Below are 27,501 nucleotides of genomic sequence, written 5' to 3' on the forward strand. Positions count from 1 at the left end.
CACTAGGATACTTTATTTCACTAAGTATACTTAGTTGAACATGTATCTGTGTATGTGTGTGTATGGCCTTTGTTAAAATACCAGCTCAGGTATTGTTGCTTTTAGTACCACAAATATTGGCTGAGGATCTCCCTATTCTAATTGAAGTATTTGCCTAGGGGCTATGGAATACTTTATTGTATTTTCCTGTGTCTAATAGCAGTATTTTGGGGAGCAAAGTCATCTGGGAGCACATTAAAGATATGAATTCCCGGGTCCTGGATGCCAGCCCTACTGACTTGAGGGCTCCAGGAAATGCTGCCCAGCTTTGCTGTGGTTCTTTGCCTCACCATTGTCTGAGGTGTGTCAACACGAGGTTGAAGGTTCAATGCAGTTTTCTCTTGTTTGGTTCATGTTCCTCTTGCCTGTCTTTCCTACTGTTTCCTTCCCTCAAATGTAGTAAAGAAAATGACTTTAAGGGCTATTCCAATGGCTTATTTTTTTAAATTGTTTGTGAAGGACTTTGTTAATTTTAGCAATATCACAATTCTATCTTTTATTGTGTGGTCTATATGAAAGAAGCCATTGGGGAAGAAGTGTGTGTGTGTGTGTGTGTTTTATGCAACAAATTTTATTTAGCATAGTCAGTCCCAACATTCAGCACAAAAAGTTTACAGAGGATACAAAGTGCATTAATAAAAGCCAGTCTTTACCAAAAGAAAACAAAAAATATATTATTGATTCAAAATATTTTCCACTTGAATGATAAACTGCAATAACTTACCTGGGCGCCTACTGATCAGAGAAAGAATGAGAAGAAAAGAATGTTTTAAGAAGAGCTCAGTCTCCAGCTGGTATTGGAGAAGTCAGTCGAGGTCGCTGATGCCGCAGTCTCTTTACTTTTTGCATTAGTACCCTCAGCTGGAACTGTCTACGGGACAAGACCTCCAGGTCTATTACTCCCCACCTCAAGGCTTCTTCCAGGTAAAAGATAGTGCCTTCAACAGCATTCTTCTCTGCGTACAGATTTAGGATCTGTTTATATAGTGGGGCTGTTGGAATGATAACTTCATCAATATTGTTTTCAGATTGTTTTTCCATTTTTTTTTTCAGAGTAGAGCTGAATTCTTCATCCTTCTTTCTCAAAAGTTCTATGGTTTTTTTAAAAATCAACTTCAGCTACTTCTTGATCTGAACGGGTATCCATCTCTTCTAGATTCTGGTGACCTTTTTTCAGGTCTTCCTCTGTTCGTTTCAAGGCATTGAGCTCTGCCTAAGCGCGGTCCATTTCCTCCTTCATCTGCCATCTCAGGTTGTCACTGACTGTTGAAATGAGAGAAGCTCAGATTGTTTCCTCACTGATTGTGCCATCCCCACTGGGACCAACAGTGGTCACAGGAGGCTGGGAAGGGTACTGAGAACTTGTTGTGGCAGGATAAGGACCACCAGGTGGGTGAGCACAGCCTGGGTAACCACTGGGATTGGAAGGGTATCAGGAGGGGTATGGAGAGATTCCACTGGGCAGGCCTTGCATGTAGGAAGTATTTGGTGGCCCTGTTGCCTGGTATGATGGATAAGATGTTGAAATTGTAGGTCAGGAGCAGACTGGAGGTTCATCTCCAAACACCACAATCATGACCTGAATAAGCCCCAACAAGTCTGACTGAGGATGTTTCCATTCGTGTAGATAAGAAAGATATATCTTCCCATTTGCATCAACATGCTTTCCCATTATAATAGTCATTGAACTAGTAGGCTTAACAAAACAGATAGGGGGGTTATATGGGTATGTGTCCAGCAGCCGCAGGCATATTGGAATATTATATGTATTTCCTCTATAAAGCACAGGAACTGTTCCAGTGAGATTCATTATTTCCTGGGAACTGCCATCGTTAAAAGCATATGAATCCAATACAGGTTGGAGATCTTTGTATAACGTAATCACATTGATAGTTTCACGCCAGTTAGGTCTCTGTATTTGTACTTGGACACCGTTTTCTTGAGCTGCTCTCAGACACGCCATGGCGGCCACCAGAGACTCCATCCCGCAGGCAGAGGAGGGTCAGTCGCTCTGGGGCTGCCCTTCCCCGCCCCCTCCCCACTGCACACTGCACACCAAGTAGCCAGGCCCCTGTCGCCTGTGTGCGTGCATGTGTGCGTGTGTGTGTGTGTGTGTGTGTGTGTGTGTGTGTGTTCACTACCCACTATTCTCTGTAGCAGATCTCGGGAAGATACCAGCAGTTCCATTTTGAACAACATGCTGTTTGTTCTTTCTGAGGATGAGCCCTGGGTTTCTGTGCTAGTGGGTGTTGTTCTCAGTGCTTTTCAGCAACTTATGACTCTCCTTTCTATACATGCCAGACTTTAGAGCAGATATTTCTCAAGTCTAGGGAGGCTGCTTTTTGGGGAGAGAAAAGGGAATCATAATTCTTTGAAAAGTGATTTTGAGGATTTTCTGGGATTCAGAAAAGTGATTTTGAGGATTTTCTGGGATTCTAGGTAGTAATGACTTCCTCAGTGTTTATTGGCCAGGATTTTGAATTCTCTAAGTATATTGAAACAGTCACAACCAAAGGTTCTAATGGATTTTTAAAGAGATGAAGTTTTTAGCTAAGACTGTCTGACAGGTGAGTTCCCTCCCCCTCCCCTGTTAGAGAAATCCCTTTGTTGAGAAGCTGAGTTAGCAAACGAGGCTCCTCTTTAACTCCTGGTAAAGACCTAGAGAGCAGGGATATCCCCAGTGACTCCGGTGGCTACTCCTGAAGGAGTAGAAATCTAAACAATAGTTTTAGAGGGAGATTCTTCTTTATAAAGGACTTCTTAACATAGGAAAATCATAATTTAACAGTTGTGAAGTTAAAACATTATTGTGATTTTTTTCTAAAGTGTCAGATCCAAGGTCTAGTTTCCATTGGAGACCCCCAGGTAAATCTCAAGGGTCCCATATCCCAAACTGGAAAGATTGGCCTGGATTTGAGCTCCAGCACCCAGCTGGTTGGCTTTTGTTTGTTTGGGCTGGTTAATGCAAGTGAGAGCCTGTTATCTTTGTCAAAGTGCTGCCGTTGGCTTTCTTAATGGTAAAATCTATCTCTCTGCTGTCTTTTCCATGAAAGCTTTGTACTAGCAGATAACCCTTAGCTGTGGAGCTTTGCTGATGGACGTGGCACTGAGTATAATTCAGGTTATCCTGCGAGGGGCTTAAACATTCCTCTTAGGGCTGAGGCAAGGCAAGCTGAGTCATGGCGTGCTGGGGCAGGTGTCCTGAAATCACAGCTGCAGTAGCAACAACAATTTAATAGCAGTAGCTGGCCTAGCATTATTGATGCTTCCAAAGTGCCAGGTATTCTGCTAAGTGCTTTACATGTATTATCTCACTTAAACTGGCAACAGTCCCATTAGCTAGGTACCATCTTTCATCTCCTTTTACAGATAACCATCTCAAAGTCACATGACTAGTCAGAAGTAGGAGTGGCCTTGAATTCTGATCTTCTGGCCTAAATCCATGCCTTTAATGACAGCGCTACTCTCTTAGACCCAAGTACACATTGTTACCCACTTTTCCACTCCTTAAATCACATCATATTCAGGTTTTACTTAGTAATCCAGGGACCTGAAGATTCTCTTTTCTTATTTTTCATGAGTTTAGATTTTGAGTGAGAGGAAAATACAACATGAGAAAGTTTAACCTTGTGAAACTGAGAATGACCTTCAGCCTGAGGTCATGTCCATCTACTGAATGGTCAAGGGAAAAAAGATATCAGGGGTGTGTGTGTGTGTGTGTGTGTGTGTGTGTGAAATGTTGGGAGGGTAAGGTGAGAGAGAAAGAGATAGATAGGTGGACACATCCAGGGTGATTTCTACCTTCTTAGAGGAGAAGGAGTGATATTAAATATAATTTAAGAACTAGAGTTCAGAGGCCAGCTAGGTAATAATGTCATAGGAGGGTTTATGAAAAAGAAAAGGTTCTGTGATCAAATAAATTTGAGAAACTGTACATTCTAACATCCATTTGGAGAGCAACAACAACAAAACACTCCCAGCATCTAACACTTACTGAGTGCTTCCTGTGTGCATGTTAAATGTACTAACACTTCGTGAGACAGGTGTTATTTCAGTATCAGTTTCACAGATGAAGAAAGGTCATCCTGCTCTGGTGTGGTGGGGTTGGGATCCTAATGAAGGGAGTTGGTCCCAGGCACTGAACTCCTTCCTATCTACTGCTGCCTTTCCTGGTGGCACCCATGAGCGCATAGATATGCACCAGGCCCTCTTCTAAGGTCTTTCATGCATGTGTGTTTACTCATTTAACCCTCTCAAGCATCATAATTTGCATCAGCATATTAAAGGCTCTGGAATGCCCCGCAGTCAGAAACTTGTTCATCTGTGTCCAGTGTTTCTCTGCTTTACTTGAAGACAGGATTCTCCTGCCTTTCTTTGGAGGGGGAGAGCTGAAGGGAAAGTATCTGCCTGTGTGCACGTTAGGAAATTACGAACAGGAGAATCATCTTATTCTAACTTTGCTTCCCCTCAAACACAGGTTTGAGACACGATTTATTTTCAAAATGGAGCACAGAGTCTGGCTTCATTCTGCAACTGCCCATGCCTGTGACCTTCATCAGGCTCCACCTTGCTGCCCCAGGGACACTAATTCCTGCTTTTGTCTACTTTATGGGAATGTTGACAGTAAATATTAGAAAGCTCTTTGGGCTCCTTAGAAAAAGAAGCTATTGAAGTCCATGGTCTTGGTAATGTCCTATTAAATATGTAGAGTTCCTTCATTTTGGTTATTTGAAAAATGAATGGACAGATTAAATAGTTTCAGCTTATTCAGAGGAGGAAAGAAAATATATCTGGAAAAAGTTCATTGCTCCCAGGAGCCAAATCTTCAAGTTCTCATATGTGGCATTGAGATGTCATGATTGGCAATAGTCACTTAACATTAATATTGAGTCTGTTATAAGATTATGGAAGCTATATGTTTGTTTCTATGGTTTTATCCTTTTGAAGTCCAAATATTTGAGGCCAGAGACCCAAATACATACATCTGGGCATATATCCTTGGAAGTGTATGTTATTTAACATGTTCTGTTTTAGCATTAGTTTTTTCAGTGTAAGGTGAAAAATCCAATCAGTCATAAATGATATAAAATTCAACTCGAGCAAAAAAGATTTATGGGTTCATTTACGTGAAGAGTTCAGGTACTTTCAGAGTTGAACTTTAGGGTTGGTTGACTTGAGGCCTCGAGTTAGTATTGTGTGTCTTGTCTGTGATCCCTTCCACTCAGCCTTCATGGTGGCCTGCCACCTTCACTCAATTGTTAATTCTACTTTATGTCAAGATGTCTACCAAGTACCCCTGGGGCTGCTTACTCCCTCCTGCACATCAAGAAAGAAAGGGAGGGGGGAATACGATTGAGGGAGAGACATTATTTCTAGAAGTTCTTTTAGAATAGAAAGAAAGAAGATCAAATCTTTTTTGTTGGCTAGAATTGAGTCATGTTCTCATTTGTGAGCCAGTCCTCTGAGGGAATTGAGGCTGATTAGTATAAACAGTGGCTCCATGTTCTACGCCTCAATTTTAAGGTGGAGTGAGCTTCCCCAAAGCAGGTGTGGGTCCTGGAGGAGAATCAAGGGAGTTTGCACAATAAGTGAGAATGGCTGCAGATTTAGAGTTGACAAGAACTCATGATGCAACTTACCTGATAATTTTCTTTTATACACTCACTAGAGGCCTGGTGCATGAAAATTCATGCACTGGGGGGGGGGGGGTCCCTCAGCTCTGCCTGCACCCTCTTGCAGTCTGGGAGCCCTCAGGGAATGTCCAACTGACGGCTCAGGCCCGTTTCCCGTGGGGAGCGGGCCTAAGCCACAGTCTGACTTCCCTCTGCAGGAGGCGACCGGTGGGCCGATTTGGGGGGGGGGTAGGCGCTGGCCAGTGAGCGGCCAGCCCCGCCCCCACATCGCTTCTCCACCGCCCTCCGATCTCTGTCCCCTCCCTCTGCCTGCTGGCACCCACCTTGGCTGGCTTGGCACCGCCCGCTCGCTGGCCCCGTCCCCCCACCAACCGGTTGTTAGTTGTTTGGTCGATTTGCATATTAGGCTTTTAATATATAGGATGTTAGCAGTTACATGTGAAACTCCCTTGTTCATGAATAAAAGACTTAGATCAGAGTTTAACTTCCAAAGAATTAAGTTTTAAGCTCCACTCTTTCTTAGTAATACAGGCTACACCAGACCAAATTGAGGGATTATCTTCCTTTTAGCTTGTTGTAAAGTCTTGGTGTCTTGTTTTTGAATTTGTAAAGAATTAAATTGATTCTTTATCTGGCCATTGTGTTTCTATACCAAATGCCTTTTGGTTGAGTGAATCTGTGGTTGCATCAAGACAGTATAAATTGCCTGAACTTTATTTCTTTTTCCTTTTTATTGATCTCATCATGACTGTTCCTTGCATCTGACATTGAACTTCATGCTTGAATAAATAAAAGATATCTATTTCCACATGGGTCTCCTAGGTGCCTGACATTACATAATATTACAACAATTACAACACTAATAAAAATAAAATAGTTACTATTAGAGGCATAAAGGCCAAGAAGGATGGTAGTAGGCAGAGCTGACCTGAGTGCTGTGTGCCAGGAAAGCACTATGCCAAGTGCTTTATCCGCATTGCTCTGTTTGTTCATCACAATGGCCTTGGGAAAGAGATGCTGTCATAACATCCATTTTACAGATGGGGAAACTGAGGTAAAGTTATATGCATAAGGTTGTATAGACAGGAAATGGTGGAGCCAAAACACAGAACTTTAACTCTGGGCCCAGTGCCACTGCTTCCTGCATCGCAGCTCGGAAACTCGAGTCTGCTCCATCCAGTGCTCCGTTTGGAATTCTTGGAAAGTTGCATTGTCTTTAAGTTCTTCTGAAGTTAGTGCTTCTGCATACTAGTAGTGGTAGAGGATAGAAAGAGAGCTTTACCAGCTTGTGTCTCAGAAAATCCTAACCCAAGAGTCCTGCACAAATAATCTGTATTTGCCCCAGGAGCCAAAATAATTTTGAAAAAGAACAAAGTTGGAGAACTCACATTTCCTGATTTCAAAGCATATTACAAAACCACGGTAATCAAAACAGTGTGGGGCTGACATAAAGACACACTAATAGACCAGTGGACTACAATAGAGAACTCAGAAATAAATCCTTACATATATGGTCAAATGGTCACTAAATGTGTAAAGGACAGTCTCTTCCACTAATGAGGTTGGGAAAACTGGAAAGTCACATATAAAAGAATGAATTTGACCCCTATTTTTTCACCATATACAAAAATTCACTCAAAGTGTATTAATGATCTAAATATAAGATTCCAAATGAAACTCCTAAAGGGAAAAATAGAAGAAAAGTTTCATGACATTGGACTTGGCAATGATTTTTTTGGATATGACATCAAACTCTTAGGCAACAAAAGGAAAAGTAAACGAGTGGGACTACATTAAAATTAAAAACTTTTGTGCATCAAAAAGGAATCAATAGAGTGAAAAGGCAACATATAGAATGATAAAAAAGTATTTGTAAATAATATATCTGATAAGGGGTTAATATTTAGAATATATAAAGAACTACAGTTCAACAACAAACCTAACCTAACCTGATTAAAAATGGGCAGAAGACTTGAAAGGAATTTTCTCCTAAGATGACATACAAATTGCCAACAAGGATAAGAATAAATGCTAACAATCTCTAATCAGATAAATTCAAATAAAAAACCACAGTGAGATATTACCTCATACCTATTAGAATGGCTGTTATAAGAAAACATAAAATTAGTGTGGGTGAGAATGTGGAGAAATTGGAAACCTTGTGTACTGTTAGAGGGGTTATAAAATGGTGCAAATGTCATGGAAAACAGTATGGAGGCTTCTCAAAAAATTAAAAATTGAAATACCTTATGATCCAGCAATTTCACTTCTGGGTATGTACCAAAAGAATTGAAAGCAGGATCTCAAAGAGATATTTTCAACCCATGTTCAGCACTATTCATCATAGGCCAGAGGTGAAGGCTACCCAAATGTGTATTAACAGATGGATAAATAAACAAATTGTGCTATACACACACAATGGAATATTACTGAGCTTTAAAAAGGGAAATCTGCCACATGCTACATACAACATGATGAACCCTGAGGACATTACGGTAAGTGAAATAAGCTAGTCACAAAAAAGAAAAGTACTGGATGATTCCACTTACATGAAGTAGCTAGAGTCGTCAAATTCATAGACACGGAAAGTAGAATGGTGGTTGCTGAGGGAAGAGGAGTTTGTAAGTGGATATAGAGTTTCAGTTTTGTAAGATGAGGAAATTTTGGAGATGATTGCATACCAATGTGAATGTACTCGACACCACTGAACTGAATACTTAAAAGATGGTAAATTTTCTTAACAGATTTTTCAAAAATTGTGTTTGTCTCCTGGTACTAATGTAACTACTTAATTGAATTATTGGAATCTCTGGCTGGAGGTGCCAAACACAAGTCTTCAGGCTGGATGTGGCCCACAGACACATTCAGATGGGCCACAGTCTGTTTTTGACAAAATATGCATTAGTGGTCAGCATTTGCAAAGATTAGGGCATTTCACATGAAATCTCTATTTCTAGCTGCCCTTGGAAGACTGGGAAATCTGGGAACTGGGCGGACAGCTGAAAAGTCCTCCAAGTTGTTTTTCTTCTTCACAGTGTGGTGCTTCTTTGAGTGTCAAAACTTAGTTCATTTTACTAGTACTGGATTAATAGCGCTGAATGAGTCATTTTTGCAAGCAAAAAAAAAATATCATGTTTTCTTATTTTTTAAAATGTTCCAAATTTTAAGTAAATGCCTGTGTATTAGAAAGGAATTCAGAGACCGAAGGGCCTGCCTCTCCTAGGAAGCTAAGAAGAATAGTTACTGGTGAAAAATATAAAAATCGTGGTTATTTGAAAGTTGACGTTGGCCCAGTGTTTTATCTGTATCTTTTATCTTATTATCACATAGTATTTCAAGATAGAGGCCAAGCACTGGGAGAGCAGCAGTGGTGCTGCGCGTGACATTCCTGTGTGTGCGGAGGCATTTTTAGAAAAGCTGCATGCTTCGTACTGGGTCTACTTCATTTGTGCAGTGGAACTTAGAAAATGCACTTCCATGCTTTGAATAATAGTGACCGACATTTAGCTCCCAGTTCTGGGGGACTGCAGGGATTCTGAGAACTTTCTGGTGATGAGACTTGAGTAATGGGGTTCCTGTGCCTGGGCATTTTCCTCGCGGGTGACTGAGGTGCTGAACCCTTATCGCCACTCGCCAGGAGTGAGGCTGTCCTCCAGCACAGCCTCGGCTCTGCATTGAGGAGATACGACTAGCTGATCCCATCACATCCAGCACAGAACTTGTGCAGATGAGCAGTGGATCAGAGAAACCCCACCAAACAAGCCAGTTGAACCAAACTGGGCGCTGCTAGCTGCAGGGGCCTAATAGTGAGCAAAGTAGTAGATGTCTGGAGTCGCTTTCCCAATTTTTATTTTCCTCTTTTTATTCCTTAAATTGGTCAAGAGCAGCACTCGCTGGTGAAGCCGGGAACAGCAGACTCCAGTACTTCTGGCTTTCGCGATGCTCTCCTTTCCCCTTTCTTCTCCTTCATCTTTATCTTCTCTTTCCTTCCCTTCTGAAACTCAGTTGACTTTATAAACTTTTTTAAATTCCAAAAGAATAATAACATATAAAGAAAAACTTAAGTTTCTTCCTCACCATCACCAATTCTGCCATTCTAAAAAATCAATATTAACAGGTTGGTTTGTATCAACAATTATTCTGCTTGTATAAACAATGTATGTAAATAGAAAATTTTATTTGCTTAAATTTTTACAAAAGTGTACTCATACTGTATACAGTGCCCTGTAACTTTCTTTATTCTCTTGGCATGATTACATGGGCATCTCTTCAAATTAGTAAGTGTACTGAATTAGTATATGTAGCTAAAATTATTATTTAATGTCTGCAGAACATTTCATAGTATGACCTTATTGTAATTCATTCACATAATCCCCTATTAATTGATTCAGATTGTTTATAAATTCCCCCTCTTCCCCAAACTCCCCAAATAGTGTTGCTTATTTAACTGCATTTTTTTTGGAAAGCCTTTACCAAAGGGCTTCTTCTTTGAAGAAGAAGGTTAAAGGGCTTCTTTTTTGTTTTGCTTTTATTTATAACTTGATGATTTTATCTGGTTTTTATGAGCTTAGTTTCTCTAATTCGCTAATTTACCTCTTGGGATCATTGCATTTTGGATATCTATGCCAGCAGGCAGGGTTTCTCAGTCTTGGTGCTATTGTCATTTTGGGTCAGATAGTTCTTTGTGGTGGGGCTGTCGGTGCATTGTAGGATATGAAACAGCATCCCTGGCCTCCACCCACTATATTCCAGTAGCATGCCAACCCCCTCACCCCCCACTCAATTGTGACAACCCAAAATATCTCCAGACAGTTTCAGATGTTCCCTGGTGGGGGAGGGGGGACCACCTGGTTGAGATAATGCATAGTATTATGTATATAAAGTGTATATTTAAAAATTCAGTCATGTGGCAGAATTATCTTCTTATATGTTCATCTACATTTAACAACATGAGTCTAATGTCACATAGTATTATTAGAAGTGAACCTCAATATTAGGTTCCAAATGCTGAGCCTCAATTGGTTCATGTGTACCAAACAGCCCTAGAACCTTATTTAGGTTATGACATTTTGGTGACATACTGGCACATCCACACAGGGCCCTCCACTATAAGGCATGCTATCTTAATCACAGTGAGGATTTCCTGGCTGTGGCTGGGGCACACCTGCTCAGCTAGAGAAGCATGGGAACGCCATCTGAGTCTTACATCATTGTATTCGAATGAGGCTCAGCACTTCGTGTGCTACGTAGTCCTCCCATGGCATGCTGCTTGTTTCAGGTGTATAGGAAGCAGTGGCACCCAGGTAGCTACACACCTGCTGCCCACCTTGTCTCTCTTCTACAGGGTCTCCCCAGCTTCTGACCTTGGGCAGAACAGCGCTTGGGAGGATCATTAGGGGGCTCTCCACTTTCAACGTATTCTGTAACTATTTTCTGCAAATAGATGCATTGTATAATGATTTAAGTAGCTTCATATTTTACAAATGACTATCTGTGATTGAACAGAGCTGGGCCTCAGGCCCTTAATTAGAACTGTGGCCTCTTATCAGAGCATTTTTTGAAACAAAATGTCAGATTGCCTTGCATTGGTTTGACTTAGTGCCTGTTTCAAACAGCTGACTGTAAAGATTACTGATGTTTCTAGGGGCTGGGGAGTAAGCCTATGTGCATTTCCCTTCTTTTGCCTTAATAGCCAGCTAAGATGATTTGAGAATTCATGGTCAAGTCCTGGTTGGCATTTTAGTTTGATAGCTTTGTTGTCAAGGTAATAGACAAACCACTCAAGTTTACATGCATTTATTTAAAAAACTAGAGGCCTGGTGCACGACATTTGTGCACTGGGGAGGGGTGTTCCTCAGCCCAGCCTGTGCCCTCTCCCAGTCTGGGACCCCTTGGGACAGCAGGTGGACATCCCCTGAGGGGTCCTTAGCGCTGCTGAGGAGGTGGGAGAGGCTCCTGCCACCGCAGCTGCACTCGCCAGCTGTGAGCCCAACTTCTGGCTGAGAGGCGCTCCCCCTGTGGGAGTGCACTGACCACCAGGGGGCAGCACCTGCGTTAAGCATCTGCCCCCTGGTGGTCAGTGTGTGTAATAGTGACCGTTCCTTCCACCATTCAGTCGATTTGCATATTAGCCTTTTATTATATAGGATGATAGTGATCCAGGCTGCTTTGCATTTGTGATTTATTTACACACACACACACACACACACACACACACACACACACACACTCTCACCCTCACGACTACTACTACCCAGATTGAGTTTTAGAAGGATGCCAGCACTGTAGAATGGTCTGTGTCTGTGTTAGCCACTAACCACCTGCAAGAGAAACCATTAGTCTTACCTCTGTCACTCTTCATTTTGCCTTCTTGAACTTCATATAAATGGAATCGACCAATACTTATTCCTTTGTAGAACACTTTCAATTAAAAAATGCAGAAAATTATCTAATCACTTCACGTTACAAAGAAATCACCTTTGGTTTTAAAAACAGTAATGAATTTTCTTAGCCTGTTTAGAAAACTTTGTGTTCATAAAATTTAAGGGTATGTACATAGCTAGTATGTTAATTCAATCTTACATATTTCAAATGCACATAAAATTATCTGTACACAAGTACACACTCTTAGATGGTCTGTGATTTCTCTTTATGTTTGCTCATGTGCATAAAATCTGTTGTTACAAAAAAAATTTTAATTTTGTGTTGTTATTTTGGGAGATTGGGTTTAGTTGTTATTCCTTTGAGGATTATGGCAGTGGCAGTTGTCCTTTTTGGTGGAAAAGGGGGATATGATCTGATAGGACTTTTTTTAAAAAAATAGAATCTGTCAGTGCCTGTGAGGAATCTCTTGAAATAGGTAGGAAAACCTTTAGTGCCATTCTGATACACATAGTTTGGGAAGTTGACAGACGAGCTCTCTTCCTGAGAATTAGAAAAACAAATCTGGGAGGACTGACCAGTTACTTTGGTTGCCTTGATAAGAAATTAAACATTTCAAAACAAGCGATGCCTAGAGATTATGTCATTAAGGCAGAAGCACTAAGACTCTTGAGCTGATAAAGGTTGCAGGAACCATTTACACATAATAAGAGTCTGACCCTATTATAAGCTTTCTATGTACATTAGCAATGAGACATTCTTTTGCTCTAAGTGTAAAATGTATTTTTAATAGCAACATGTGGTAATTTTCTCTGTATTTTAGTCCAAAGGGTGTACCTCTAATTGTTTGGCTTTTGGCAAACCAATTTAATGCCACATGTGAATGGAATACTGGACACACCTTTCACTGTAGCTGAAGGTTAAGTTGATACAAGGAAACACAAAAAATATCAATCTTTGTGCATATGTAGTTTTGTTTTTTTTTAGCTTGTGTCCTTACTTTGTACATATTCACAGAGGTATTTGTTGCAATATCTACAAATCATGTAAATGAACGCTTCTTATGGCATCTACTAGATACGAAAGACCATTAAATAATTTTGGACAGTGAATAGATTATAGGAAAAATATTTCTTTGGGCAAAGCAGGAAGGATTTTCTGTTTTGTTGGACTCGGTGGGAGACATGAAAATAGATCTGTTGCAGCAGCAGATACTTGAAGGGGAATAGATTCGGATAGGTGAGTAATAGGAATTCAGGGAGCCCCATTCATTCTTTTCTATTCTCTTAAATTCTTATCGTCTAACATTGTCCTCTTCAATTATAAGCAACATTTATTTTCAATCTTGATTTTGAAATGCTAATACTTTCACTATACATTTAGTAAAAATATAATGATTCCTTATAGATGATTTGATTGTCAAAGTAATTTCTTCTCCCCATTTTGGTGGAAATACTCGAAAGTCTCCTCTATAACCCAGGTTATCTTTCTGTGCTGTCAGTGCTGTGGTGACACATGTAGTGATGCAGATTTGGGCTCCCAGTGCTGTGGTCAGAGTCACAGTGAAGATGTGGATGTGGGTTTCAGACATCCTGCATCTTAGATGGAAGGGAGGACTCTAAACAGATTATAGAGACAGTGGTGATTCACATTTTTAGTTTTTAATTCACCAGCCTCCTAATTGAAAGGAAAACCCCTCCAGAACTCTCTTGAGAACTCTCTTGTCTTCAGTGGGTTTGAATCTCCATTCTGTGACTTTCTGAGGTAGAAATATTTATGTACCCAGCTTATGCGACAACTGGCCTGGCTCTTCCTCAGTTTGCCCATCTGTAAGTGGGGATGCTGTTCCCCATGTGGGAGGATTAAAAGGGCAACTTTTGGTTTTAAGATGCTAGCACAGTTCCTGGCTCCACATTAGTTGATATTTCTATTATTTTTATGATGAAGAAACTCTGTTGTATTAATGAATGGATTCCAGGCAGATAGACTTTATTCAATCCCTGCTGTATCATATGCCTGCTTCATGGGGTCTTAGCCAGCTGATTTAACTCACTTTATTCAGTTTCCTCAATTGCAAAATAAAAATCCCGATATTTACCATTCAGAGTTGGGAGGAAAAAGATAATATATTTAAAGTGCATAATAGCATGGGTCTTGGCATGTAATAGTATTCAGCAAATGGTAGCGTTGCTGTTATTATGGTTGTTAATGATCATTTTTGTTATTATTTGACATCTCTTTATATAGCAAATTTTTTTGCTGCCATTTTTATAGCCCAGCTATTATCATCTCTCCCTGGGTATTGTAATAACCTCTAACCCTTCTCCCATGTTGGTTGGTATAGGACAGTGATGGCGAACCTTCTGAGCTCGGCGTGTCAGCATTTTGAAAAACCCTAACTTAACTCTGGTGCCGTGTCACATAGAGAAATTTTTTGATATTTGCAACCATAGTAAAACAAAGATTTAAAATTTTGATATTTATATTATATATTTAAATGCCATTTAACAAAGAAAAATCAACAAAAAAATGAGTTCGCGTGTCACCTCTGACACGTGTGTCATAGGTTCGCCATCACTGGTATAGGACCTGCATGACCTGGCCTTTGCCTACCTTCCCATTTTTCCAAATTGACCCCAAAATTCTTTCTATGATTCACCCACCACAGATGTTATTTATTTCACAAATATGTTATGCTACTTCCCTGCACAGGGCCTTTGCATCTGCTGTTTTTCCTCCTTGGAGCAGTCCTGAACTCTTTTCACCTCCCTTTCTACCTCTTCACTTCCCTGCTAATCCTCTGATTAAATATCCTCATGGAACCCTTGTACTTTACTTGAACTTTGTCTTGTACTTAATTATTTAAGTCACTTGTAATTTTACGGTTTTTCTGTGTGTGCTCACTTAATGAATTCTAAGCCCCACTCCTAGCTGTAGGTTCTGATAGAGCAGAGATTATGTCATATTTGGATTTCCATGGTATCTTCATTTGATTCCCTACCATACTTATTTGTTGTGGGAGGGAGTAAATAAATGGATGAATGACTGAGATGGTAGCAGAAAATATCTGCGCAACATTTGAGGTTGTGGGGTGTGAGGGTCACCCCTGGGAGAATGCATAAGAAGAAGACAGATTAGCGAATGGTCTGGCACTTAGCGGAGGAAGAGTGGTGTGTTTATGCAGGAAGAAAACCTGTGCAGATGAAGAAACACAGGGAGGAAGGAAAAGGGTTATTAGCAGGAAATCGCTGTGGAGTGCTGGAAAGAGGAAATGACTGAGAAGTGACTTGATAGAAAATTGTTTCTGTATGTTCTGTGCTGTACTTACTTTTTCAAATGTATGCATTTGTCACTGGTGCTTTTTCTGTTTTTGAGTCTGATTTACAATACTGTGTTTTCCCTCCTAGGGTCCCGTGTCATGTATTTACACAGATAAGCTTATGTACCAGAGAGGAGCAAAGAACAACCGCAGTTTCACCTTAACCTTCCGTCCTAGGACAACCCTCCCTCCCCTTTCTCAGTTTCTTTCACTTTCCTACTATTTCTTCTGTCAAAACTACACTTTTATGTTTTCGTGGTTCTCTGCTCTACCACGATTTCAGTCTCCTCACAAAGCCCCGCACCATTTCTCACTGTTTAAAGCGTGAGCACCGCCCTCTCCTCTCAGTTGTTCGGCACTTAAATGAGAGGGAGGTTTTCCAGGGAGGAGGCGGCTGCAGGACCACTGGCAGGTCTCAGGGCTGAGGAACCACTGCATGTCTGTACAGTTAGTGCTTCTCTTTTTCAGTCTCTCACCTGCTTTTTAGCATTACGTTAGATAAAGCTATAGTTCACATAATATAAGATTCACCATTTTAAAGTGGTTTTTAATATATTCTCTATCTTGTGCAACTATCACCACAAATTTCAGAACATTTCCATCCTCCCCCCCAAAGAAGCCTATTAGCAGTTAGTCTCAATTCCCCTTTCTCCCTGCCCCTTGGCAACCATTAATCCACTTCGTCTTCATGAATTTGCTTACTAGATACGAGTAGTTCATATAAGCAGCATCATGCACTGTGGCCTTTTGTCTGTGTGGCCTATCAGTACCTCATTCCTCTTTAATGGCCAAGGAATGTTCCATTGTGTAGACAGACATTTTGTGTATTCATTTCTCAGTTGATGGTCTTTTGAGTTGTTTCCACTTTTTGGCTTTTATGAAAAATGTTGCCAATATTTTCGTACAAGTTTTTGTATGAACATGTTTTCTGATCTCTTGGGTATATACCTAGTACAATTGTTGGGTTATATGGCAACTCTAATGTTCAACCTTTTGAGGGACTTTCAGGCTGTTTCCACAGCAGCTGTGCCATTTTACATACCACCAGCAGCAGACGAGGTCCAGTCCTCAGTTTCTCCATATTCTTGACAACATTTGCTATTTTCAGTCTTTTTCTTATAGCCATTCTAGTGTATTCGAAGTGGTTCTTGTGTCTGACTTTTTTTGATGCTGTTTTCTGGGGGGCCTTTATTAATTCTCCCCTTAACCCCACCCCTTTCATTTAAAAATGTGTATTGTTCCTGTCATTTTTATGCAAACTTGATTTTGAATTGGGTCTTTTCTAGAACTGAAGGAATCTTGAATAGTATTGGAAATACTATTTTATAATTGGAATTAACATGCTTAGAGGAAGTAACTGAACCAGAAAATGGCAGTTGTGGTATATAAATTAGGATTTCTTCTACCAAATTAAGCCTTAAGTAAATATTCTCATGTATGAATTATAGAAATCTATCATTACAGGAAAAATGCCAAAAAAGAAATTTGGGTAATAAACAGTGTGTCTCTTTATAGTTTGAATTTTTTGTATGTAACTTTTTAAAAAAGCTTTAAATGTTTATTCTTCATATGCTGTTTCTGTTATTATTATTTCCATGTATAGTAATCGAATAAGATTCTTTAAATCCTGTAGAAAAAGTTCTGCTAACAGTAGCTAACCCCATTTTTATTGTTGTTTTAAGTGAATAAAACATCGTGGCTAAGGGCCAGCATTAAGAAGCTTAAAAAATTATGGATTTCTATTCCTCTCATTCATTAGATGTAATTTAGTATTTAAAAATAAAATTATTCAACTTCAGTTGAATTTAGTTGTCTTAACCCCTTCAAAAATTCTGTGTATGGCTTTTTTGTTGTTGTTGTTAATCCTCACCCAAGCACACGAGGGCACTTTTTCTGTTGGTTTTAGAGAGAATAGAAGGAAGGGAAGAAAAGAGGGAAGGAGGGAGTGAGAGAGGGAAAGAGGGAGAGAAACACTGATGTGAGAGAGACACATTGATTAGCTGCCTCCTGAACTCGCCCTGACCGAAGATAGAACCCATGACCTGGGTATCTGCTCTGACTGGGACTCAAACTCTTAACCCTTCAGTGCCAGGCCAACACTCTAACCACTGTGCAAACCGGCCAGGGTTGTGAATAGCTTTTTCATTGCAAACCTTGACAATGTCAAATCAATAACAATATATTTTTGTTAGTCTCTAATGTAAGATATCCACTGTCACCCATAAACATGTAAAGAGTACTTCAGTTATGTGGGGAACCTGGTCTCTAATCTTTAGAGATTTCCAGTTGAATACAGAAAGCATGGATTCCAGTGGATGTCATGGATGTGGCGTGTTCACAGCATATAGCAGGCAGGAGAGAGTCACTAATTATAAGGATGGAAGAGGAAACTATGATATATTTGACCTGGGGATTTTGAAACATTATTCCAGATTTCAGGCAGTAGGGAAACATACTGATCTCTGACTATTCCGGGAAAAGAAAATTAGGAAAAATTGTTGGAATGAGACAAGTATTTGTTGAAGGCCTGCTGAGTGACAAGCTGTGTGCAGAGATTCATTGTAGAGCATGGTGGGTAAGAGCGAGGGGTCTTGTAGTCAGATGGCTTCTATTGGAATCTTGGCTGTGACAGCTACTTGTGTGATTATGGTGAAAATGAGAGCACTTACAATACACATGGCCATGGTGAGGACTGGAGAAGTCATTTTTAAGTAACTTCTCTATTTAGTACCTGGCCCATAATGGGCACTTGATAAATATTAACCTTGCTGTCAGAATTAGTTGTAATTGCTATCTTATAATTTAACTAGAAGCCCGATGCATGAAATTTGTGCAAGAGTAGGCCTTCCTTCCCCCAGCTGCCGGCACAAGCTTCCCTCTGACACTCGGGGCCTGGGCTTTCCTCTGGCTGCTGGCAGGCACCCGGGAGCCGGGCTTCCCTTGCAGCCCCAGCTTTGTCCAGAAGGTCGTCCGGAAGGATGTCCAGTCTAATTAGCATATTATGCTTTTATTATTATAGATGATTACAAGCACTACTTGAGGAGAGTGATATTACATCTATAGTAATAAAAGCGTAATATGCTAATTAGACCAGACAGCCAAACGACCTTCCGGATGTCATTTTGGATGTCCTTCTGGATGAAGCTGCAGCGGTGGGGGCTGAGGCAGAGGTGATTAGGGGCGATCAGGCAGGCAGGCGAGTGGTTAGGGGTGATCAGGCAGGCAGGAAGAGTGGTTAGGAGCCAGCGGTCCCGGATTACGAGAGGGATTGGGCCTAAACTGGCAGTTGGACATCCCCCGAGGGGTCCCAGATTGTGAGAGGGTGCAGTTCGGGCTGAGGAACCCCCCACCTCTGTGAATGAATTTTGTGTACTGGGCCTCTAGTTTTTCATAAAAGAAAATGAGACAATTAAGGAAGAGAGTTGCCTACAGCAGTGGTTCCCACCTGGGGATGCTGTTGATTCCTGGAGACATTGGCAATGTCTGGAGAAATGTTTTTGGTTGTCACAGCTGGATGTGTAGGGTGGTACTGACATCTAGTAAATAGAGGCCAGGATGCTGATGAACATCCTGCAATGCTCAGGAAAGCCCCTGCAAGAAAGAGTTATCCAGCCCTACATGTCAGTAGTGCTGAGGTTGAGAAGCCCTGGCCGAGCCATGGACCTCTAGGTAGAGAAGTAGGATTTGAATCAACTTTTCTGAATCATGTTTTTACTAGTACTTTCCTCTTGAAACCATTCCATTTCTTCATGAGAATCCAAGAAATGAAATGAAATTTTTGACAAGTCCCTTTAGGATAGTCTCATGGCTTGTGACTAAATACGGCTTTGTGGGGAGGGTGACAATCCAAGCCCAGAGAAACCAAAGTGATGTTGGAGGGAACTGCCATCCACTTATTTTTTCACCATTCATTAATGCATTGATTTGATACATGTATTGATTCATGTGTTGATCATTAATTCTTCAGACACTTCATAAGCACCAACTATGTGCTAGTTGACTGTCCGTATTCTCACGCAGCTTCTATTATGCTAGCCAAACATCACTCAGAAATAGAAGGGAACATTTCTGAAATGTAACACGAGAAGAGAAAAGGATGATTTAACATGTGAAAAGCCAGCTCATGAAGTTCTCTAATTGGTACCCTCACATTAATATTTGTCTCTTTATTCACTGACTACTCTAAGGCATTTACTTATGCCCTACCTTCCTCTAGCTAGGGGCTGGGTTAGGTCCTGGCACTGTGTCTCCTGTTTGTCTTCCCATAAACCATTGCATAGCCCTCAGAAAGAATTTCAGTTTTATCATTCTCATTCCCAGTGAACATCTTTTTAGAAATAGGAGCTGTATTGGTCTGTGTCTCAGACGGCTTGGAACTGAGGTTAATGCATGGGGAAGGAAGATCTTCCTTGGATATTTACTGAGCCCTGGGGTTTACTTTTAGTAATTATTTTTGTATGAGATGGTTTGCAGTAAATATCATAAAATACTCAATTTTCCTAAGAAAATGCTTGACTCATAAAGTCATTGGAATGAAGCATGAAGCAATTCTATTTTTAAAAATGTGTCTCTGGATAGAAATTGCTTTAATGACCAGAAGGCAGTGTGCATACATACACCTTAGGGTACATTGAAGGCTTTCATTCTCAACAGTTTCTACTTTTATCCCATGAATTGCAACTGTTAATATTATGAACTCCATTGACCCAATCATTCAGGTTTTTTTTTTTAATTAACCACAAATTTTCCCTTAGCAAGGAAGAGGAAACAGCTTCTGCAATGCTGAAAAGCCCCCTCTAGAAGTGTGTCTTACTCGTGGGTGAGCCAGGCTGCTTTGTGCTTGTTTCTCTTCTCATCTGAATAGCAGAGTTCAAGGCGGCGAGCCTGCGCCGCCCCAGGAGGGACGGGCCAGCACAGGACAGTCTCATGCCACTGCTGGTCCCTGAACGTGCAGCCAGGAGTGCCATTCTCTCACTGTGGGACAGCCAACTCCCATCTCCTGAAGTCCTACAATACACTACCGTTTGTGAGGACATATTGTGTCATAGTTCTTTTCTTGATCCATTTTGCCAGTCTGGTTTGTCTCCCCTCCCTCCTGTCGACAGTCTCTCCCAACCCTCTGCACACTTTGGGGGTTGAGGCCCCTGTGTGTTCTGGCTTCTCTCTCCCCTTTTCTGTTCTTTAGCACTTACCTTTTCCCCCTGTGATTCGTCCATGCCCAACACTTAATAATTTTTATGGTTAATTCTCTCTTAATAATATATGCTAGCACTTGATGTTATTCTGGCGTTTATTCTTTTCACTGGCACTTTGGAAAGTTTATGTACGCAAGTGCAGTTAAGAGCTGATAGTTTTAAAATCTGATTTACTTTTGTGGTATATGAGGACAGACTTTTATTTGATTCTAATGTATATACTTTCAACTTCTTTTTGTTCTGCTTTTCAAGAGCCTCTGCTGGCTCTCTGAGGAGCCCCCCCCGCCCCCCCATCTGAGCCCACCCTTAGCAAGAGCGTTGTGAATGCAGGGAAGACACGCGTGCTGGTTCTATGGAAGGCCTGCAAGAGGCAGCCCTGAGACCTCACCACGTGGAATCTTATTCCTTGAACTTGAAAAGCTATGAAACAACTGTGCTCTGCCTAGTGGAGCTATGAACCCACATTATGTTACACACAGAGGTCACACGTCTCTGTGCCCGGGGACTGCCAGTGATTCTAAATCTAGATTTTGACCAAAGCTTGTCATATTCTGAATGTATTATAGAGTCAGATGTTACAGGAATCATTCTCTGACTTTTTCAGTCATAATTTTGTCTGGTAATTTTTATGACCTTATAGTTTACTATTGCCTTTTTTTGTTTGTTTCGTTAATCCTCATCCGAGGATATTTTTCCATTGATTTTTAGAGAGAGTGGAAGGGAGTGGGAGAGACACACAGAGAAAGAAACATCGATGTGAGAGAGACACATCGATTGGTTGCCTCCTGCATGCACATTGACTTTTGTGCTCTTGACCAGAATCGAACCTGAGACCCTTCAGTCCATGGACCTATGCTCTACCCACTGAGCAAACCGGCTAGGGCTCCTATTGCCTTCCTAGCTAACCGGTTCAAACTAGAAAAAGAATTTTATTGCCATTTGTAATTTTTTGTTCATAGACATTATTAGAATTTTAGAGTAACTAATATTTTAACAACCATTCACTATTTTAACTATATTTTAATGATAACTTGATACTTTAAAGGTATTCCCAGCTAAAAACAAGAAGCTCTGTACTGTTGCCTCTGGCTCTGATTATTTAAAACTTTGTGCTCTATTTCTTGGTTAGAGGAAAAAAGAGTGAGTCCTTTCCTGACCACCTGATGGCATAGCTGCCTGCTGGTGTCTTTCATAGTGATTAAGAACATCTTTGATCATGTATTTTATTTAATTTTTTTCTAGACAGTAATTTTTTTATTATATTTGTTTCAGGTGTACAGCATAATGGTTAGACAATTACATAATTTATGAAATGATCCCTGATATTTTCAGCACGCACCCAGTACCATACTTAGTTATTACAGCATCATTGATTATATTCCCCATGCTCTCTTCCCATGCCCATGACTGCTTTGTAATTTCTTATTCCCTTCACCTTTGTGATGCTGTATTTTAATTATTGACTTACTTGCTTATTGTCATCTCTTCCACTACCCATGGTCGGCAAACTGCGGCTTGCGAGCCACATGTGGCTCTTTGGCCCCTTGAGTGTGGCTCTTCCTAAGCCTTAGAAGTACCCTAATTAAGTTAATAACAATGTACCTACCTATATAGTTTAAGTTTAAAAAATTTGGCTCTCAAAAGAAATTTCAAACGTTGATGAGTTTGCCAACCACTGCACTAGACCATCCATGCTACAAGGGAAGGAAGAAAGTTCATTATACCTCAGTACTTAATATATTCATGATATATAATAGACAGTCAGTAAATATTTGGTAAAGTGATTAAATGCATTTTTAGAAGAATGGCACATAGTTTATTATAATTTGGTTTATTTAATGTAAATGGTTATATGAAATCCAACTTGTAAAGCAAATTTTGGGTGCAGTCTGTTTGCAGTAGTAAACATTTTTTTTTAACTGAGGGATTCATTTTACTATTCTTTTAATTGGGAGCTTTTTTTTAAAAAAATGAGGAATTAATTTGATAATAAAAGGGTTCTTAACTTTGAGATCAAAAACCAATTTATAATTTGAAGCTAAGGATTCTTTTCCCAGGAAAAACAATTTAGCCCATTATAAATTTGTGTATGTAGCAGTAAGGTTTCTAGACCTTTACAGCTGAGCCCTTGAATCCATCAGCTAAGAACTCAGGCTATGCTCTCTGAAGCTGTGTATAAAGAACAAAACTCTGATAGTTTAAAAATGGAAGTCTTTTACTTAAAACCCTCGAGCCTATGGACTTGTAATCAAAACTGCAATTATTGTTAGATTAGTTCCATGTGTAATTAAGACAGGAAAAAAACACAAGCCAGTAAAATGAGTAATGCAGGGAAATTCTGATACAGAGCTCCCTTTGGGAGAGGGTTTTACACATTCCTCCCTGGCCGGTCCTCTGGGGAAGATTCTTATCTTGGCTGCAGATTGTTCGCAGTTTTCAACATAAAGGAAAACAAAGTGGTCTGCCTTTCCTTGGGGAAGCCTCACGAAAGTATTTCTGGCTGGGCTGTTTCCACAGCATGTTGCTTGGTGGTCTGATTGCCGAACTTCTCTTTTATTTCAGATTCCTGTGGTACATTCCAGCCCGCAGGAGCTGTGTAGGGATGACACAGCACACCTCAGGCCTGAGGAATGCTGGGATGTTATTTTATTGCCTTTGGCTCTTTGTGGATCTCCTACTGCTTCAGTCTGATCAATGGGGAATTCAGAACTGCAGTTAGGAGATGGTTTACCTGAACTATTATTATTGCTGTGATGGAATTAATGATCACATATTGTCCAGTGTCCAAAGCAGATACACGAAATATGTTTTATTTTATAGTTCCCTTCTCAAATGCCGTTTGTTGTTCAACAAAGGCTTTTTATATTGATTAAAGGCAATTAATAAATGGAAATGTAATTTAATTTCTTCTATACCTATGATTGAATTTGATGAGTCTTGCTTGTCTATAATGACATATTCAGGCAACACCTTTATTTACTAAGTGCAGTAATTACGGTAAAATGCCTTTTCCTGTGCTTCTGTGGTGGATAAACCACTCTGATACCTTTATTTGGGTCAAAGTGTTCTTTACCAGCCTTGGAAGTACTGGCCTCATGGAAACAGTTAATCTTCCCGTGACCCACTTTGGAACAATATGGATACAAAGGTGCTTCTCTAGACTTGATCTAAAGTATTGTGCATTTAGTAACTAAGCTTCGTTATTTTAACTGCCAGAGATTAAGAGTTGGCTATATATTTGCTAGTTCTCTCTGTTTAGCAGTTTGGTATGTTGGAAAGCTACTTGGTAAATCTCTTTTTTCCCCTTCATATGAATATATATACATATATAATTAGACTTTATGCTCATTAGTAATTCAGTCAATACTAACTGACTATATAGTTGCTAAGCAGTAGTTACTGGGGATTCAATGATGAACTAAAATTAGGATAACCATGTAAGTTTTAGTCCAGTTAGATCCCTTTGAGACACAAAGATGCCACTCTTAATAACTATCTAGGACAATGGTTGTGAACTGGGACTGTGCCAGGAAAACTGGGCGATGGCCACCAGTTACAGCAGGCACAGTCTCTGTCTGCATGGAGCTAGTAGTCAGTGGAGGAGATGGAGATTAATCCAACAGTCAGACAATAAATGCCAGTTTACAGCTGTAAAAGTGATAAAAGACCAAGTAATAGGGGGTGTGACCTGAAGAGAGGGGTTAGGGAAGGCCTCTCTAAGGAGGTAAATTTTATGCTGAGATAGGAAAGGTACGAGTAGAGTATGGGGAGAATATTTAAGAAGGAAAAAGAATATGCAATAAGCTTTGGGGTGGGAAGGGAGTACGGTGTGTCCAAACAACCATGAGAAGACCCAAATGGAGTCAACGTAGGTCTCAGTGCAGAGTATGGTAGGGGCTGAGGCTAGGAAGCTCAGTCAGGTCCACAACGCACACACTGTGCAGGGCCTTGGCTGCCCTGGAATGGAGGTAGGTTTTACCCAAAGCAGTGCAAAGCCATTACAGAAGTTAAAGGTGGGAGGGGGATAAGTCGGTGGTGGGTCATGTGTGGTTTTTGAAAAGATGACTTGGGCTGCAGTGTGAGGAAGAGGTGGAGCAGGGCTGGGTAGGGTCATGCAGGGCTGGGGGCAAGAGTCATTCTGGGGAGAGTGTTTAGGTAGCTCTTGTATTAGTCCAGTCAAGAGTCTGGTGACTTTAGGGTGGAACAGTGGAGTTGGAACAAACAGAAGGATTTGAAAGATATTTCAGAGCAAAATTCAGAAGGACTTGGAAACAGACTGTTTAGGGAAAATGAAGAGCATTTAAAATTCTTTTGTGCCATCTATCTATCTATCTATCTATCTATCTATCTATCTATCTATCACCTATCTATCTATCTATCTATCTATCTATCTATCTATCTATCTATCTATCTATCTGCCTAAGCGACCAGACGACCAGACAACCAGATGACCTGCCGGTAGCTATGATACACACTGACCACCAGGGGGCAGACGCTCAATGCAAGAGCTGCCCCCTGGTGGTCAGTGTGCTCCCACAGTGGGAGCGCCGCTCAGCTGACAGATGGGCACCAGATGCCGGGCTCACGGCTGGCAGGTGCAGCTGTGTGAGCCTCTCTCACTGACACTCCCCCTGTGCGCCCGAGCGAAGCCGCTGCGGCAGGGGCAGCGAGGCCTGGATGAGCGGGAGCTGTGCTGTGCCCAGCCCAGGCTTGGGCTCCTCCCTGGCTGCCTGCCACTTTGCGCACTACTTCGTGCTGTGTGGGATCGACATGGACAGTGGGCTGGAGCCCTAGGAGTTGGCGGGTAAGGTCTGCTGCGGTGGCGCGGAGGTCCACTGATCCCCACAGGCCAGGCCGAGGGACCCTGCTGGTGCACGAATCCATGCACCGGGCCTCTAGGAATGACATAGAGTTCCATTGTGTTCTGTTGGCCTATTTTGTAAGTTAGTAATGGGAGCACTGAGCAGAAACCACAGGACGTTTAGGGCTGGCCTCACTGACTCCGGAGACAGTCCCCAGTGACTGCACATGGTTCCTGAGAAGTCACAATCCCAGAAAATATCTTCACTATATGGTATCTCCAGGGCACCATGAGGTCTGTGGTATAAAGAATGAGTTGGGTGTGTGTGTGTGGGGGGAGTATGGCCTTTATGTTCTTATGCAAGAGTTGAACAATAGTATGATCATAACCAGTATTGCTGTGTCATTGATTTCTTACCCTGATCTCTCCTCATTAGCCTATAGGGCGCCATGACAAAGGTGTTATTTAGGATGCCAGAATAATAATTTTCTTAATAACAGGGGTTGAAGGTGCCCTGAAGGAGTTAAGGTAAAGATTCTCAGATACTTCATCTGTGATCAGGGTGCATTGTGGACGTTGGACCAGCTGGTTTATCACATGGTTCTTTAAAAGATTGTTGCTCATATTAAAGTATGATGTAATAGAGGTTATGAATTAAAAATAAAAACCCACAGGATCACGTGAATGTGTGTAAACACCAATGAACTAAGCATATCTTTCTTTGTAGAACATGCTGTTGTGGGTGGAAGACTTTTGCTTTTTGTACATGGCATAGATCAGGCTAACATTGCTGTCTGCACATTTGCCGCATGATGAAATACTCCAGTTTGCTTCTTTCCTTGACTCTGGGTTCTTGTTTCACTCACACTGCCTTCATAGCTGATGTGGTGTGCACACTTTTTAGCAACAGTTGAACCAGACCTATTTCTGGGGTAATCTTGAAATCTTAGTACAGATACTGTACTAAGAACATCAAAGTTTATATTAATGGGCAAAATTCTGTTTACTTTTTAGGTATTACATATCAATTTTATGGCATTGTAAAATTCTTAAGATGGTATTAAGAAAGTATTCCAGAAATACTTTCAGAGCAGAGGTTCTTTCACAGGTTTCTCTTCTTTTTTTTCTTTTTCTTCCATGATCATTTAGCCCCCCATACCCTCTTCCACCTTCATCCATCCCCTCCTCCTCCTGCAGTCAGCACCCTGTTGTCCCTGCCCATGAGTTCTTTTTCTCCTTTTTGTTCTTTTTTCGCTCAAGCCTCCTCATCCCCAAACCCCCTCCCAGCTCTCTATCTTTCTCTGTTTTGCTTGTTAATTCAGTTTGTACATTAAATTCTACATCTGAGTGAAATTGGCACTTGTCTTTCTCTGACTGGCTTATTTCACTTAGCATAATGTTTTCCAGGTCCCTCCATGCTGTCACAAAGGGTAAACTTTTCTTCCTTTTTACAGCTGAGTAGTATTCCATTGTGTAAATGTACCACAGCTTTTTTATCCACTCATCTACTGATGGGCATTTGGGCTGCTCCCAAATCTGGCTATTGTACTAGTAAATAATGCTACATTGAACATAGGAGTGCATGTATTCTTTCAAGTTAGTGTTCTGGGATTCTTCGGACATATTTCTGGAAGTGGAATTGCTGGGTCATAAGATAGTTCCATTTTTAATCATTTGAGGTAACTCCAAATTGCTTTCCACAGTGACTGCACCAGTCTGCATTCCCACAGCAGTGCACTAGGGTTTCTTTTTCTTCACATCCTTGCCAACACTTGTTGTTTGTTGATTTATTGATGATAGCCATTCTGACAGGTGAGGTGATATTTCTTTATGGTTTTAATTTGCATTTCTCTGATAATTAGTGATATTGAGCTTCTTATCATATGTCTATTTGTATATCCTCTTTGGAGAGTTGTCTATTCAGGTCCTTTGCCCATTTTTAAATTGGATTCTTTGTTATTTTATGTTGAATTTTATAAGATCTTTATAAATTTTGAATATTAATCCCTTATCAGATGTATTAGCGAATATGTTCTCCTATTCAGTAGGTGTCTTTTCATTTTGTTGATAGTTTCCTTTGATGTGCAAAAACTTTTTAGTTTGATGTAGTCCCATTGTTTGCTTTTTATTTTG

At 40.8% G+C, this 27,501-nt stretch overlaps 1 pseudogene; it reads right to left on the bottom strand.

The window, feature by feature from the left end:
- Window positions 1–819: 819 nt before the first annotated feature.
- On the bottom strand, window positions 820–22,065 carry LOC102436065 (annotated as a pseudogene).
- Window positions 22,066–27,501: the final 5,436 nt, after the last annotated feature.

The sequence above is a fragment of the Myotis lucifugus genome, unplaced genomic scaffold (assembly GCF_000147115.1).
Source record: "Myotis lucifugus unplaced genomic scaffold, Myoluc2.0 scaffold_123, whole genome shotgun sequence".
NCBI lineage: Eukaryota > Metazoa > Chordata > Mammalia > Chiroptera > Vespertilionidae > Myotis > Myotis lucifugus.